An 18582-nucleotide genomic window follows, 5' to 3' on the forward strand; every position below is an offset into this window, starting at 1 on the left:
GTACATGAATTGTTATAGCTTGATACATGTTTGATGGAGAATTATAGAGATTACTTTAAAATATTTTATTTTTATTATGATCTTACATTTAACATCCGCACATTATATATATTCATTTAAAAATAATTATATTACAATTTATTAGTATTTATATCTACACCTTCAAAATTATGAAGTGTCCCTTTAATATGATGAATCTAACATGGAGGGCATGGGGCTTTTAGAATCAAGAGTAACTTAATCTTGATTTCACTGGATGCATACTCAAATGAATCGTGAGATTATTACATGTAATTCATGTTCAAGATGTCATTGAAGGGTAGGTTTTGTCCAACCAAAATAATTGTGGGACTTGCGTAATCATATGAGGGACTTGACTTTCATTATATTTTCTTTGTCATAGATTGAGATCTTTTTCAAACTTGATGCATAAATAGATGGAATAGCAGTAAATAGCATCTATTTTATATTTTCTGTGAATTAAATTTCATTAAGAAACGTTGTTCCCGCATCTATCTTTAAGCAACAATGCAGATTCGGATGCCCTCACACGGAGAGAAAGAGCCTACCCCACAAGAAAAAAAATCAAAGAAGAGAATGAAACGAGAATGAAACGAGAATAGAATTTTGTATTTGGAATTTTAAAATTATTCAAAATTTACGTGATTTTTACCTTAGCATTATATATGCCACCCAATTTCATCTCATGCGCCCCACCAAAATAAAGGAAGACCTTTGGAAATAAAATTTCTAACACTCATATGACTATATCATGTAAATTTGGAGGCTTTAGGCATGATTTTACATAATTCCATATTGTATGGCCTACTTAAGTCTTGGATATGAATGATTTTTTCGGTTGAAGATGAAAATGTGGTGATACACCTTTGTTTTTTTCTTTTTCTTTTTACACACACACACACACACCCTACACACGCACGCAGTGGGATTTCACCACCGGTGGGTACTCGAACCCTTGACCCGGTGTTGAAACTCCTAGGAGTCTACCACCTGGGTAAGAGTAAGGACTCAATGAAGGGGTGGGTTCGAGGCATGTCCTCCAATGTAGCAATTGCTGCAAATCATTCCTTTGTATTATTATTGTGGTTAGGGGAGGACAGTCCATCATATAATCTTGTGGCCAACAAACTACAAAATTATTTTGGGCATACAATAATTCAACTTGGATTGCCTATTTAGGTCAAATTTGGATCTTCTGCTTGCAATAAGCAAGAAATTCCTATTTTCTTACATCTTGATTGGTCTATGTCATTACATATTGTCAACACCACTGCATTAAATGAAGTGTGTGACAATGTAGCCCAATTAGATTTCAACAAACAGGAATAGGCCAAGCTTGTATTACTCTTATTGGCTACGCCAATGCTAACTTAGTTTGACTATGTCTAATGTGGCTGGAACAAGAATTTTATTGTTTATTCAAGCATATTTAAGTTTTTTCTTTCTTCAAAGCTTTTGGAGCTTTATAGAGCTAATAAGCTAATAGAGTTGAAATTCCCTTTGTTAATTAGGCTTATATATATATATATATATAGAGAGAGAGAGAGAGAGAGAGAGAGAGACCAAAGTTTTGGAATAGGTAAAAGTTAGGGCTTAAAGGTTTCATTGGGTGTGCATCACGTTGACCATTTGAATTTTGGATTCATATCATGGGAGATATGTTCTCAAAAAGTTCTTACTAGAACTTGTAAAAACTAGTGTGTAGGTGAGCATTCCTCTCTCTCTCTCTCTCTCTCTCTCTCTCTCTCTCTCTCTCTCTCTCTATATATATATATATATATATATATATATTGAAATGATCACATGAGAACTAGTTCTCACAATAACTCACAATAACTCGTAGGAACTTTTTGAAAACTTGTCTAACATGATATGAGCACAAAATTTGAGCCATCCAGTGATGTGGCACCCCATGAAGACTCATCTCATTTGATATGAGCAAAAGGAAATAGTTTCCTCCCCTAATTTCTACTCTTGCTAGCTATGGCCCACTAACGTTTTAGATTGGGGTGAAAGTTGGGCCCTAGGGTTTCATGGTGTGTTCATAGGTGTGCATGAGTGCCTATGTAAAAAGGTGTGGAGGTGAGTCACCTGAGCGTGACTCACCTTCAAATTACTTTGGTTAATTAACGCTAGTAAATGTTATAAAATAAAAAATAAAAAAAGTCATTTGAAAGAGGAAGATGAGCGTTTGGCTTAGGTGGGCCATGGTGATGTTAATGAGAAATCCACTGCACCTATAAGGTGAGTCATCCCATGTTTGACCTAGGGCCCCAAAAATGATCATCATCCCTGGTTCAGGTGGACCATACAATTGAAAACAGTATGTAATCACCTTTGGGCTTGTTTTGTTGAGTCTCGGGCCTAGATTTTATTGTGACATCTAGTCGTTGGAGTGGATTTCACATTCTCGTCACGTTGGACCTGTAAAAGTCAGGGGTGTACGTCTCTCCCAATTATTTCCATTGGCATGGTCCAGTTGAATCACTGCTCAGCTTGATGTTTTGGCTCTTGGCCCAATATGGAATTACACTTCTAATGGTTGGTGTGGATCTTACCTACACATCACGGTGGGCCCTGTTAAAAAAATGAACGGTGGGCCCGTCACGCTGCAGTTAGTGCCCGTAGAAAATGATATGTTACTGAAGAAGAGTCGGATTTCGTAGGGTAGAACATACCACTAGGCCGGGACTGTGTTGACGTGGCAAAGTTCTGTGAGCCCCACCATGATGTATGAGTTATATCCATACCGTCCATTCATTTTTTCAGATAATTTTATGTCATGAGTCCAAAAATTATGTACATAAAAATCTCAAGTGGACCACACTACAGAAAGCAGTGGAAACAATGAACCCACTGTTGACACCTTCCAAGGGTAACCATGATATTTATTTACCATCCAACATGTTCATAAGATCACAAAGACAAATATAAGATTGATCCAAAACTTCGATGTATCCCAAGAATTTTTAATCATAGATGTTCATTTTGCACTTTTCCCTTTGGTGTGGTTTAATTAAGCATTGTATATGCCTCATTGTTTTTGTCTTGTCCCCCAAACTGATCTTGAAAAATGGATGGACAGTATGTATACAACGCATAAGTCATAGTGGGGCCAGATAACTTTGGCACGTCAACCGATATTTGTGTTGTGTTTACACCATAGGTAACACCTTGTAAATAGGGGTCTACATCAAGGTGAACCGAGTCGAGCTGGCCTCAGCTCAGCTCCGCTCGGTCACTAGGTGTACTCAGCTCGAACTTGTCTCGGCTCGGTGACCGAGCTAACATCTCTAGCTCGAGCTTGGCTCGGTCAGCAATCGAACCGGTTCGAGCCGAGTTTGAGCTAGTTTCGAGCTTTGAGCTTTCGAGCTGATTTTGAGCTGAGAGAGAGAGAGAGAGAGAGAGAGAGAGAGAGAGAGAGAGAGAGAGAGAGAGAGAGAGAGAGAGTGCAGGGTCAGATGTGAAGAGAAACTCACGTGGCTCTTCCGAGGATTGGATTGAGGAAAGAAAAGATGTAGCAGTAGAAACTATAATGGAATGAGGATTGAAAAAGAAAGAGGAGAATCAAATGCCCCACCTAATTTGATGATGATCTTGGCCAGTGGTTTCTTATCAAGAATGACACAGATTCCACCGAAATGGGATGCTGCAAACTTCGAACCCAATGGGTAGAATCATCAAATGAAAAAAGTCTTTTTCTTGAAATCATGAGTGAGGAAATGTGAATGGATGGATGATTTGGCCGATGGAGCTATTGAATGAATTTTTGCACCAACGGTTATAGGGGAGAGAGAGAGAGGTGAGGCGCGTCGGATGAACAAGGCTAAGGCAGGGAGAGAAGGAGCAGGGAGAGGGTGCTGGGGTCGGGCGGCTTTGTTTTGACAAGGGGAATGAGATTTAGGGTGTGTGTATATATATATATACCGAGTCGAGTCGATTCAAGTCGAGTATCGATCCGAGTCGAGTCGAGCTGGGGTTAGCTCGAACTCGGCTCGAACTCATTTTCAAGCTGTAAAAAACGGCCTGACTTAGATTGAACTCAATTTCAAGTTGGGCCGAGTCGAGCTTTTTCGGGCTGAGTCGAGCGAGCTAACCGAGCTAGCTCGGTTCGTGTACACCCCTACTTGTAACACAATCGTGGGTATTTCTCTTACCTTGGCGCCCACCCTATTGTATGTTTTGTATATCCACGCAGTCCAACAGTTTTTAAATATCATTTTAATATATGGTGCCAAGATTTAAAAAGATTCAAGTCTCAAAGGGACTACACTAAAGGAAATAGTGGACCTCAAACGGCTACCACTAAAAACTTGCTATGGCCCACCGTAATGTTTATTTTGCATCTAACGTGTTGATAAGGCAACAGAGGATGAAGCCAAAACACAAAAATCAGCTTTATCCAAAACTTTTGTCTCCACTTGAAAGCTTTTAATGGTCAATTACTACTGTTTCTTGTGATGAAGTCCACTTGAAATTTGGGTCTACTTCATTTTTGGGACCATGCACTAGAGTGAGCTGGAAAAACCAATGGATGGAGTGGAGATATACAACAAATACATTAAGGTGGGCCGGGCATCACCTCTTCCGTTATCACTGCTCAGGAAACAACGCCTGCGAGACAGATACCCGCCCTTCATTTTTTATGGGCCCACCATGATGTGTATTTTAGATTCAGTCCAACCATTACCACAGCCAAACAAAAGTTATGCTGAGATGTGTTTCAACTGGACCATACCAATGACAATGGTTGGGAAAGATGTCCACCTTTGATTTTTGCAGGACCTGCTATGACGAGAATGTGAAATCCACTCTAATCAATAGATGCTACTCCAGAATCTAGGTTCGAGGCCGAAAAATCAGGCCCATATGTGGTTCAAGTGAGCCACACTAAAGGAAACAATTTAGAGGGTAAGCTTTCCATGTACACAGTTTCCAATTGTGTGGTCCACCTGAATCATGGATGGGGATCATTTTTGGGTTATGGGCCTATTATGGGGTGACTCACCTGATGGTTGGGGTGGATTTCATATTAACACCACCGTGTGGACCACCCTAGCCATAAACTCTTTTTCTTTTTTCTTTTTCTAATTAACTTTTCTCTCGGCGGCATTTACTAACATTAATAACATTAATTACTAATTAAATAAGGCAACTAGTTGGACATCACAGTTGTGCATGAGCATCACTTTATATATATTGAAATGCTCACAAACGTCCAACTAGGGGTGTACAAGGAGTCGAACTGGGTCGAGCTGGCCTCAACTCGACTCGACTTGAACACTGACAGACCTCAACTTGAACTCTGCTTGGCTCAGTCTTCAAGCCGGACTGGCCAGCTCGGCTTGGTTCGGTCAGCAGCTTGGGCCGAGTTTGAGCCAAGATCAAGCCGAGTTCGCCTTTGAGGCATTTCCACAAACATCTGTACTGCAACTTCAAAAGCTCATTATTTTTCAAACAGAGGAAATGGTTTTATAGGTGTTTTAGCAAACACCTTCTAAGTAAGATAAAAGCCAAAAAAAAAAAAAAAAGAGAGAGAGAAATGAAATGCATTACCATCCCCTAGATTACATGGACAAAGTAGCTGTAATAGGTACACCACGGTGAGACTACAGAGTTTACTCAGAACCCTACCATCATGGTCCAGTGTATGGTTCCTATTGCACAACAACAACACAACGCTACATTTTCTGATTGTATTCTCCGGGACTGTTTGCCATTAACACCATTGAGCACTCTTATAGGATTGAAGACTGGAGATTCACCATTCGTATGATAGGAACATAACAGCCATGGCTACTTGACCATCGCCCGCTACTGTACATAATGATTTCGAGCTGGTGGCAGGCAAGGGCATGAATGACAGAATTTTTAAAACTATGGTGAGCAACATCAATGGCACCAACCTTCCTTGCCACCAACCACATTTCATTGAGTCATTTTATCAAACAGTTGGTGAGCGACATCAATGGCAAAGTAACCAAGTCCCCAAACTGGTTCGATCCGAGTTCCATTCGATCTGAGTCGAGGCGCGAACTCATTTTCGAGAAATCAGCTCGACTCGGCTCTAACTCAGCTTCGAACCGAGTTGAATCAAACTTTTTCGAGTTGAGTCGAGCGAGCTAACCGAGCTACCTCGGTTCGTATACACCCCTACATCCAACTAGTTGTGTATGAGCGTCGCTTTATATATATTGAAATTCTCACAATAGCTTTGATATGAGCAGAAAATCTGAACCGTCCATGTGATGCATCGCCAGATAAAACTTGCCAGCCCAACTTTTATCATAATTCAAAACTTTGGTGAGCCATGGCGCCAAATGGAAACTGTTTCCTTCCTTGATTTGCCTCTCTTTATACTATGGCCACGAGAGTTTTAGATGAGAATTCATCAGTTGCCACGTCATATGGACATTCAAATTTTGTACTGATGACATGTGTCTAAAGATGCACACCTAAAAAGGTGCTAAGGTCAGCATTACTCTCACTCACTCTCTCTCTCTCAATAAAAGAAAACTAGATAGATCATACAATAGGTATGCAAAATCATAGATAAACCCCTTTAAATTGAGTGTTGTGGCCCATCTAAGTTTTCAATTATCAAAATATTTAATGTCTTTTCATCCTAATGGGAGCAACTTGATTTACATCTTGATTTAATATTTAGATAATCTTATGGGCCCCATATACGACGTGTCTCCATCTCCATTATTGTCTGTCATGTGATCTACCTAAGTTGTAAATCAAGTTGATATTTGATCCAAGAGATTTAAATGTGATTAATGGATAAGATGTCGCCACACATGGGTAAACTGAAGGAGGGAAAAAGAGATAGGGAGAGTGTTTTTCAATTCCCTACAAACATATTACTTGCAAAGAGGAGGACCTGACTTACTCTAAAAAAGAAATATGAGCTATCCAATTTTTTGAGAAACTAGGTAGGATATCTTCCCACAAAAGCTTCATTTCCTCCCTAAATGCTGGTAAGCTTGAACAAGGCATTTTGCACTATTAACTTTTTTTTTTTATTACCAAATCACCTTGTAAGTTTGTATAAGTTGAGCTTGTTGTTTAGTGATTTGCTCAAGCCATTTATATCATGGACTCCAACTTGAGTGGTCCATGGATTGGAAATCAGTTTTTGTGTACTGTATCAATCATCATTATAACTGAATCCAAATGCCCCACATTGATCTATTTTGGCAAGGTATGGACTGATATAGTTGTATCATTCGTCCAATATATTTTATTTTTAGGATGATATTTTAAGCCTTAAAGCTGTTCGACATTCGCCTTATATTTGAGGAGATTTGAAAAGATTTAGAAGGATTTTGCATCTAAACCATCGTTTAGTGCTGTGCATTTGAGGTAGATGGAATAAGAAGTATTTAAAATATATACTTTTAGTGCGTTTTCAAATATTAAGTCTTTATTAGTATTGGGGCATAAGAGGACTAAAATACATTTTTGGCTCTCTTTTTAAAGGTAGAAGAGTTATACATGTAACAAAGTTATCACTAGGCTACTAATCTACTAGATTTGGCATGCTAATGATATTTCAAAACAATTCAAATATTGGCCATTTAAATAGATAGTTAAAAAATTTCGATGAGTCACTCATTTGTGAATCTTATGTTTGTGGCCCTCCTAAGGTTTGAAATTTCTTCAATTTTGGCTTGGACATATATTTCAATGGGTTTATTATAATCATTCTAACAAATATCACACACACACACACACAAAAATTTGGGAAATTAAAATCGACTTAGTTAATAGAATTCAAATGCATTCCAAATACAAACTCCCAATGAGAGGTTTGGATTCCAATACCTTTCAATTACAAATTATCAAACACAATTAAAATTTTAATATCACCTTAATTTATGTGTAATTGCAATTTAGATTCCAGGGATTCCATATACAAGCTCCCAAATGAATCCTTCAAGTAATCCAATATCACACACCCAAAAGTACATAAATGATGATAATAATCAACAAACAAAAAGATATAGCAATGGTTCTCATTCAAGTACAAAAGGCCCAATACTAGATGGCTAGGATTCTTTGGATGCCGACATAGTGAGTTGAAAAACAACCCTAATGTGGTGGAATTTGATTGGGCCATGTGTCCTTATAAGAGACGGTTTCAATAAAACATTTTTTTTTAAATTTTTTTTTATTTTTTACACACCACCACACACTCACGCCGTAGTGGGATTTCACCACCTATGGGTACTCGAACCCTCAACCCAGTGTTGAAACTCCTGAGAGTTTACCATCGGAGTAAGAGTAAGGACCCCGGTTTCAATAAAACATCTTTGAAAGTTGTCTTATCCAATTTGCAGTCTACCATGGCCCTGTCTCCTATGTCTCTTATAGCAGCACATGACACAATTAAATTTCATCATCTTACACTAGAAGAAAACTCACTTTTATTGACGAAAATTTTTGTCGCTAAATCCAGTTTTTTCGTAGGTAAAAGGTTTTACCGATGAAAATTTTCGTCGGTAAAACACTGAGGGTAAAGGCTTTTACTAACAAAAAAAAAATTTCGTCGGCAAAGGTAAGACTTTTACCGACAAATTATTTTGTCGGCAAAAAATAACTAAAAACTTTTACCGATTATTTTTTTCGTAGGTAAAAATATATACAAAACTTTTACCAACGAATTTTTTCGTTGGTAACAAATAAGTTAAAAACTTTTACCGACAATTTTTTTCGTAGGTAAAAATATTTACAAAACTTTTACTGACGAATTTTTTCGTCGGTAAAAAATATATAAAAAACTTTTACTGACGATTTGTTTCGTAGGTAAAAATATTTCGCGATACTTTTACCTATGAAAATTTTCGTAGGTAAAAATATTTACAGAACTTTTACCGACGATTTTTTTCGTAGGTAAAAATATTTCATGATACTTTAACCTACGAAACTTTTTGTAGGTAAAAATATTTACAAAACTTTTATCGATGAATTGTTTCGTCTGTAAAAAATAAGGAAAAAACTTTTACCGACGATTTTTTTTCGTAGGTAAAAATATTTACAAAACTTTTCCCTATGAAAAGTTTCGTAGGTAAAAACGTGGATGAGACTTTTACTTACGAAACGTTTTGTAGGTATAAAACATGGATGAGACTTTTACTTACGAAATATTTCGTAGGTAAAAGTCTTTTTTTTTTTTTCCAATATTCTAGCACAAAATTCCTGATATACACCTATCACAATATATTTCATCATATTCTTCTTGATATACACCTGTAATATAATATATTTCATCATATTCACATTCACATCCATCTAAACCCAAGCTACGTAAATCTATCCAAACATAAACTACATTCATCTAACCATAAACTGCATCCATCCAAACACAAACAATCTTATCCACATCACATTCATCCACACATAAATAAATATAAGTTTAACATCATAAATAAAATATAAAAAATTATTCATAGCCTATTTCCTGGTGGGGCTCACAAAATTCAGTGTGGTGGACACATCGCCGACTGTGCACATACACCTAAGTCCTTACTCATGCCTTCATGGTAGATTCAAAATAGTTTCAATACAAGGTCATGAGTTCAAGTACCCATTGTGGTCGTAAGTGACTCTGGTGTGTGAGTGTGTGTTAAAAGAAAAAGAAAGAAAGAAAATGCTGATTTATCTTTTGGGTTGAGCCTAATGGTACTTGGTGATTTCTCATCAGGTAGAAATTATTATTAGTTGTTTTTAGAAAGGTGAGATTAGGTCACTTATAATTATATTAACATGATAAAATGTTGTACGTATATTTGAGCAGACACCACAAAATAAACAATCTTATGGAAAAAAATAAATAAAAAGAGAGAGAACATATGAGAGGTGATCCTTATCTCCTTAGATGGATTCAAGCTACATGTGCCCTACCCAACTTCCTATAAGGAGAAGTTATATGGGTCTTGGAATAATGTTGGTGAGAAATCCACCTTGTCTATTAATATTATCATATTGTGTTAGGACATGACTCTAAAAATAAGATAAATCCAAATCTCAAATAATCTGTGCTATAAGAAATAGTGGAGATGGAAATAGATACATTGTGATGCTTGAGTATGACTAGGCTTGCCAACAAAGCAAGATTTTCTTGTTTGTTGCCATGTGATTGGGCCACATTATTACATTAATCGGGTTCGAGTTCAGGATCGGGTTTAGGTTTGGGTTTTCAAGTTTAGGTTTAGGTTTAGGTTAGGGAGTTGATGTTATGATTAAGTGTAGGTTTAGGTTTAGGGATTTGAGAATACATTTAGGATTTAGGTTTAGGTTTAGGTTTTAGGTTTTAGGTTTAGATTGTAGGTTTAAGTTTAGGTTTTTAGGTTTAGGTTTAGGTTAGGTTATAGGTTATAAGTTTCGGTTATGGGTTATAGGTTATAGGTTTTGGTTTAGGTTAAGGTTATAGGTTTAGGTTTAAGTTAAGGTTTAGGTTTAAGTTATAGGTTTAGGTTAAGGTTTAAGTTTAGGTTATAGGTTATAGCTTTAGGGAATCGAGAATAAGTTAAGGTTTAGGTTTAGGAAATCGGGTTCGGGTTCGGGATCGGGTTTAGGTTTGGGTTTTCAAGTTTAGGTTTATGTTTAGGTTAGGGAGTTGAGATTAAGATTATGTGTATGTTTAGGTTTAAGGATTTGAGAATACATTTAGGTTTTAGGTTTAGGTTTAGGTTATAGGTTATAAGTGTAGGTTATAGGTTTAGGTTTAGGTTAGATTATAGGTTAAGGTTTACGGAATTAGGTTTAGGTTATAGGTTATAGGTTATAGGTTTAGGTTATAGGCTATACGTTATAGGTTAAGGTTTAGGTTATAGGTTATGGTTTAGGTTTAGGTTTAGGTTATAGGTTTAGGTTTAAGTTTAGATTAAGGTTTAGGTTTAGGTTATAGGTTTTGAGATATGAGAATAGGTTTAGGTTTAGGTTATAGGTTTTGAGATTTGAGAATAGGTTTAGGTTATAAATATAGGTTTAGGTTAATGTTGTAGGTAATAGGTTTAGGTTATAAGTTTATGTTAATGTTGTAGGTTATAGGTTTAGGGATTTGAGAATACATTTAGGTTTTAGGTTTAGGTTTAGGTTAAGGTTACAAGTTTAGGTTTAGGTTATAAGTGTAGGTTATAGGTTTAGGTTTAGGTTAGGTTATAGGTTAAGGTTTAGGGAATTAATTTTAGCTTATAGGTTATAGGTTACATGTTATAGGTTATAGGTTAAGGTTTAGGTTATAGGTTAAGGTTTAGGTTTAGGTTATAGGTTTAGGTTCAGGTTTAGGTTATAGGTTTTGGGATTTGAGAATAGGTTTAGGTTAATGTTGTACGTTATAGGTTTAGGTTATAAGTTTATGTTAATGTTGTAGGTTATAGGTTTAAGTTTAGGGATTTGAGAATACATTTAGGTTTTAGGTTTAGGTTTAGGTTTTACGTTTAGGTTAAGGTTATAGGTTTAGGTTATAAGTGTAGGTTATAGGTTTAGGTTTAGGTTAGGTTATAGGTTTAGGGTTTAGGGAAGTGAGAATAGGTTAATGTTTAGGTTTAGGAAATTGGGTTCGGGTTTGGGTTTTCAAGTTTGGGTTTAGGTTAAGGAGTTGGGATTAGGATTAGGTGTAGGTTTAGGTTTAGGGATTTGAGAATACATTTAGGTTTTAGGTTTATATTTAGATTTTAGGTTTAGGTTTAGGTTATAGGTTATAAGTGTATGTTATAGGTTTAGGTTATAGGTTATAGGTTATAGGTTATAGCTTTAGGGAATTGAGAATAGGTTAAGGTTTAAGTTTAGGAAATCAGGTTCAGGTTTGGGATCAGGTTTAGGTTTAGGTTTTCAAGTTTAGGTTTAGGTTAAGGAGTTGAGATTAGGATTATGTGTTGGTTTAGGTTTAAGGATTTGAGAATACATTTAAGTTTTAGGTTTAGGTTATAGGTTTAGGTTAGGTTTAAGTTTATGTTATAGGTTATAGGTTATATTTTATAGGTTATAGGTTATACCTTTAGGGAATTGAGAATATGTTAAGGTTTAGGTTTAGGAAATCGGGTTCAGGTTCGGGATCGAGTTTAGGTTTGGGTTTTCAAGTTTAGGTTTAGGTTTATGTTAGGGAGTTGAGATTAGGATTAGGTGTAGGTTTAGGTTTAGGGATTTGAGAATACATTTAGGTTTTAGGTTTAGGTTTAGGTTTTAGGTTATAGGATTAGGTTTAGGTTTTAGGTTTAGGTTATGGTTAGGTTATAGTTATAAGTTTAGGATATAGGTTATATGTTATAGGTTTTAGCTTAGGTTAAGGTTATAGGTTTAGGTTTAGGTTAATGTTGTAGGTTATAGGTTTAGGTTATAAGTTTATGTTAATGTTGTAGGTTATAGGTTTAGGTTTAGGTTTAGGGATTTGAGAATACATTTACGTTTTAGGTTTAGGTTTAGGTTTTATGTTTAGGTTAAGGTTACAGGTTTAGGTTTAGGTTATAAGTGTAGGTTATAGGTTTAGGTTTAAGTTAGGTTATAGGTTAAGGTTTAGGGAATTGAGTTTAGGTTATAGGTTAAGGTTTAGGTTTAGCTTATAGGTTTATGTTTAAGTTAAGGTTTAGGTTTAGGTGATAGGTTTTGGGATTTGAGAATAAGTTTAGGTTATAAGTATAGATTTAGGTTAATGTTGTAGGTTATAGGTTTAGCTTATAAGTTTATGTTAATGTTGTAGGTTATAGGTTTAGGTTAGGGATTTGAGAATACATTTAGGTTTTAGGTTTAGGTTTAGGTTAAGGTTTTAGGTTTACATTATAAGTGTAGGTTATAGGTTTAGGTTTAGGTTTAGGTTAGGTTATAGGTTAAGGTTTAGGGAATTGAGAATAGGTTAAGGTTTAAGTTTAGGAAATCGGGTTTGGGTTTAGGTTTGGGTTTTCAAGTTTTGGCTTAGGTTAAGGAGTTAAGATTAGGATTAGGTGTAGGTTTAGGTTTAGGGACTTGAGAATACATTTAGGTTTTAGGTTTTAGGTTTAGGTTAAGGTTATAGGTTTAGGTTTAGGTTATAGCTTTAGGGAATTGAGAATAGGTTAAGGTTTGGGTTTAGGAAATTGGGTTTGGGTTCGGGATCGGGTTTAGGTTTGGGTTTTCAAGTTTAAGTTTAGGTTAAGGTTTTAGGTTTAGGTTAAGGTTATAGGTTTAGGTTTAGGGATTTGAGAATACATTTAGGTTTTAGGTTTAGGTTTAGGTTTAGGTTTAGGTTATAGGTTTAGGTTAAGATTAGGTTATAAGTTAAGGTAATAGGTTATAGGTTATATGTTAAGGTTTAGGTTATAGGTTTCGGTTTAGGTTAATGTTATAGGTTTATGTTTAGGTTAAGGTTATAGGTTTTGGGATTTGAGAATAAGTTTAGGTTTAGGTTATAAGTGTAGGTTATAGGTTTAGGTTTAGGTTAGGCCTGTCCAAATGGCCAGGCCACTCCAATGCTATCCATAGGAAATGGATAGCTTCATCATGGTTATAACAGCAGTTCCCACCTTCCAGGGACCCCCGCTCAACATCCGGATAGCTTCGACACACATTCGGATCTGCTCCATCAATTTTGAGCAAATACATAAACACGGCCTGTCCAAATGGCCAGGCCACTCTAATGCTGTCCATAGAAAATGGACAGCTTTATCATGGTCATAACAGCGGTTCCCACCTTCCAGGGACCCCTGCTCAACATCCGGATAGCTCCGACGTACATCCGGGTCTGCTCCATCAATTTCGAGCTAATACATTTAAAAACAATATAAAAGGTAAGTAAAGCAAGAAACATCCATATAAAGATATTGAGGGGAATTACTAGTGTATCTATATTCCCTCTATGTATTAGGTTGATTTTGAGTTGATTATGACTAAGATGTTGGGATGGATACCTTAAGGCATGTCATTATTTGTTCATATTGCATCCCTATGACATGGTGAATTGTCCTTGCCATGAGTTGAAGGAAACTTGATACATATTGTGCATTATATGAGATTAGGCATAGGATGTCTCAGTCAATGGGAGGAAATACATACCATAATCAGTGAGATTAGTTATATAATCAATGGGAGGAAATACATTATATGGGATTAGTTATATGATACAACTATGATTGCTTTGAAATTAGTTATAATTGATTTGAAATCAAGCACTTAGTTGAGGGGATTCTCATTGAAGAATCATTAGGTTCTATAAAAAGTGGTGTGGTGTAAGAGGTAGGAATCCAAATTTTTCTATGTGCAAGTTTTTCTCAAGTATTGTAAAAAGTTTAACATCAATAAAGCTATTTCTCCCTCTCTACTCCATTATTCTTGTGGGTGTACTCTTGTCCATTTCTTTACAATTCGAGTGTCAAGATCTCATTGACTCAATAACCAAGTTGCACCATTTGGTGATTGCTACTAGGATGATTCATTTGGTGCTCTTGCAGCTTCTTCTCATCCTACTCTAGGTGAGTGTGTCACTCTCACCATGTTTCACGATGCGTATTCTCGGTTCTTATCTTCTCAGCAGGCTAGCATGAGTCGGTCATGTTTTTCCACTACCACACTGATCAAGTTAGGTAATATGCATCCTCATTCTCACCAATCAAAACCTTCTGTCATTTATTCGGGTGCATCAAATCCCATGTTAGGTAATTCACATGTTTTCTCCACACTTGTTAAGCCATCAACTCTTTTGTGAATGATGACGAAATTTTATTATTTACTAAAGCTAAAAGGAATAAAGGGTAACTCAGGAAGTGACCCTCTCGCCATCTCCCAAACTTAGAGCTACAGCCAGTCACAAGACGAAGCCAAATAAAATAGACACTCAAAAATAAAACAAACACAAGAAAGACAAAACAAAAACCCACAAATTAAAGTAAAGATTGCAAGAATCAGGATAAGTTTTGGATTGCAAGAATCATTCGAAGATTATAGATCCAGTAGTATGTTCGTCTGTCCTTCCTTGTTTTCTTACTTCCAGTATCCATAATTAAGCATAAGCATGTGGCCAATAAGTAGCCACATGTCAATGGATTTAAATAGGTAGGATGTTGGACCCCATATTCAGATATGTGGGCTCCACTGCTTATTTATACCAATCAAATATTCGTGTGCTTAACAAAACTTATTTGCTTAATTTAAATTTGAAGAAACAGAAACCATGAAACTTCAGAACCTTGCAGAAGACTACTACTATACATTCTGAGCTCTGAAATAGCTTATAGTAAATAGGCTGATGAAATACTGTATCACTCATGTTTTTTTTTTTCCAATGGTTCATGAATATAGTTTTTTTTTTAGTCTCTAATTGTAATGTATTTAAATTGTCTTTAATTGCAACGCATGCTTCATAAATAAGCAGTTTATTATTTTAAAACGCAGACAAGTTTGGGGATCTTCCTTTGTTGGAGGTTGTCAAGGCCGGGCATGATACAGTTGCAACTCTCCTCGTAAAAAAATGGTGCAATTTTGAACTTGGAAGATGTCGGACTATCTTTATAAAGTTATAACGGAGAGCAATGTCAACCTTTTGAAATGGTTGTTGAAAATGGTGTTGATCCAAACTCAAAAAATTATGATGAACGGATGCCTCTACATGTTGCAGCTACAGAAGGTTTGCACCTTGTGGCAAATATTCTGATTAAGTTTCCTTGGATAGATTTATACCTCTACAAACATCATGTTTTCCAAGTCTCATCAATTTGATCAGACGACATGCACTAACAATGGCCCAAAGGTAGGATGCTGTTGCAATTTTATGACTAGTAAACTATATATGCTATTAGTGTCTATAGATAACAACTTTGAATTCAATTCTTGGCTTTTGTGAGTGAGTATGCTATGACTGGAAAAGATGCTGACAATGGAAGTCTTTTGATCATTGAAAGCTGTCCCAGATCCGAAGGATAAAAAGCCGCAACTTATCATACGTGTGTGTTCTTGAAGAATTGGTATTTAACCTTGGCGGTGCACTAACAATTTTAAACCAAGGCTAAAGCCCCATTTTCTGGTGGTCGAGCGTCTGGCGGGCATGCAGCGGGTAGAGAGAGAAGAAAGGGAAAGGGGGCTAGGGTTGGGTGGGGTCGGGTATATAAGGAAAAGGTTCTGTACGTCGAGCTCATGGGAACTTCCCATGAGGTCGAGCTGTGTGGGCCCCACCGTGATGCGTGTCGACCATCAACACTGTGCATTTGATGGACCCCCTTTAATTTATGGGATATCCCAAAAATCAGCCATATATGGAACTTAGGTGGGCCATACCATCTAAAATCATGTGAAGAAATGCTTAAAATATATAAAATCACTTGGTGGGGCCCACCTGAATTTTTGATGCATATGAAACTTGCTCTGACTCCTCATCCAAGTGGGACACACATAATGGGTGGTCTGGATTTGTGGACCACATCTTGGTGGTCTCAACAAATGATTATGAATATTTTAATGGAGGGTAACCCCTCTCAACTTTTGTATATGGTGTGGCCCAAAAAAGTCACGGATTGACTTGATTTTTAAGTCCCAGGCCTACCATGGAATGGTGCATCTGACTGATTGGGTAGATGTTCGACACCCATCATGGTGGGGCCCACATAGTTTGACCGTATGAGAAGTTCCCATAAGCTCGACCGTATGGAACCTTTTCCCATATATATATATATATAAAATAAATTATAAAATCATCTGTGCTGGTGTCCACCTGATATTTATATACCACTATGATGTATGTTTTATATCCACACCTTCCATCCACTTGGAGAGATCATTTTAGGGCAATATCCAAAGAACGAGTTAAATCCAAAGCTCTAGTGGACCCCAACACAGAAAACAGTGGGACAGTGATGCCAACAATTAAAAACTTCTAAAGGCCTTAAAAGTGTTATATCAAGATGGTATTTGTGTTTTCCCTTAATTCATGTATTTTTAAACTTTTGAACAGGTTGGATTTCAAATAATCATTATGATGGGCCTTAAGATAAGTTCAACGGTGGGAATCACTCTCTCCGCTATTTTTTGTGGTGGGGTCCACTATAAATTTATATCTGCCTCATTCTTTGGCTCATGACTTAAAATGATATCTCAAAATGGATGGACGGTGTGGATATAGCAAATACATCATAGTAGGGCCCACAAAACTTGGTGACGTCAGTCAAAGTAGGGCGTCTAAGAGACGCCCTACTCCCAAAGCCACTCTCCAATGCCACTATCCCTCTCTCTCTCTCTCTGTCTCTCTCACACCTGCAGTGCTCCCACATCCTCTCCCTCCTCTCTCTCGCTGACTCTCTCTTCCTCTCTCTCTCTCTCTCTGATCTCTCCACGCTGTCCCCTCTCTGTCTCTCTCGCATCCTCTGCCTCCTCTCTCTATCTGTATCTCTCTTCCTCTCTCTCGCTGACCGTTGCTGAACGCCCTACCCACACACGCCCTCTCTCTCTCTCTGAAGCTCGGTTGACCGTGAGGTATCTCTCTCTCTCTCAATCTCTCTCAATCTCAATACCGATTTAGGGATTTGGGGATTTAGGGATTTAGGGTTGGATGCAAATAAACCTTACATTTGACCCTAGGAAGTTTTTAATGGTGTCCGTGGACCCTACGACAGTGGGTTGATGAATTCAAACATGAAATGTATGATGGGCCTTAAATTCAAGTTTTATTTGTCAACCATATTTTTTCTGCTATAAAATATGGCATTTATCATTTATATATGTTCTACATCCCAACACTTAAAATCTAGAATTACAATGTTGATTTGGGTTGAAGTTTCAATTGTCCTATCCTGAATTTAGTTTAGATTGTTTGATGATTTTGAAATTCAACTTTGAGCTGTTTTGGATGTCACTCAATGCAGGATTCTTGCAAATCGTAGCTTGTTGCTCGCTCAAAAGAGCAGAAGGCCCATTATATATCAGAACTTGAGTGGAAAGTTCAGACCCTTCAAATTGAAGCCACAACTTTTTCTGCACATATCACATTATTCCAGTTTTGTACCAATTGAATTATGTCTTTGAGAATGTATTCTTTCTATTCTTTTTTCTTTTTTCCTTTTCCTTTCCTTTTCATTCTTTCTATCTTCTTTTATCTTTATTCACTAGGAAGACTTCCAAATGCACATCACTAGATGTCTGATCATGCATTGATTTAATGCGGATCTCTAGAAGTTATGGTATTTTAATTAGACCAAGTTATTTATCTTGCATCGTATGTCTTGGGTCATTATGTTGTTCATGATCATGTTAGTGGAAGCTTCATTTCAGTTAAAACACCTGTTATGTTATTAGATCAACAACAATTCAATGCTCTGTCGAAATCCAATCAAATTAGAAGCAAGCTAATCAGAACAATTACAATTTGATCAGATTAGTTAAAAGTGCAATCAAATATGTTCTAAATACATTTACTGCATATGTATCCCAATTTCTCTAGATCTTTCATCTACTAAAACTCATTTTTTACATGCTTATTGATCTCTGAACTGACTAATAGATTTTTGATGATTTAAACAGGACTGTGCGCATCTAATCATCTAAAGTCCACATCAACCATTGTAATGTCTCGGAAAAATTCGTACAAAGACCCGAGTA

Source organism: Magnolia sinica, chromosome 13 (genome assembly GCF_029962835.1).
Source record: "Magnolia sinica isolate HGM2019 chromosome 13, MsV1, whole genome shotgun sequence".
Lineage (NCBI taxonomy): Eukaryota > Viridiplantae > Streptophyta > Magnoliopsida > Magnoliales > Magnoliaceae > Magnolia > Magnolia sinica.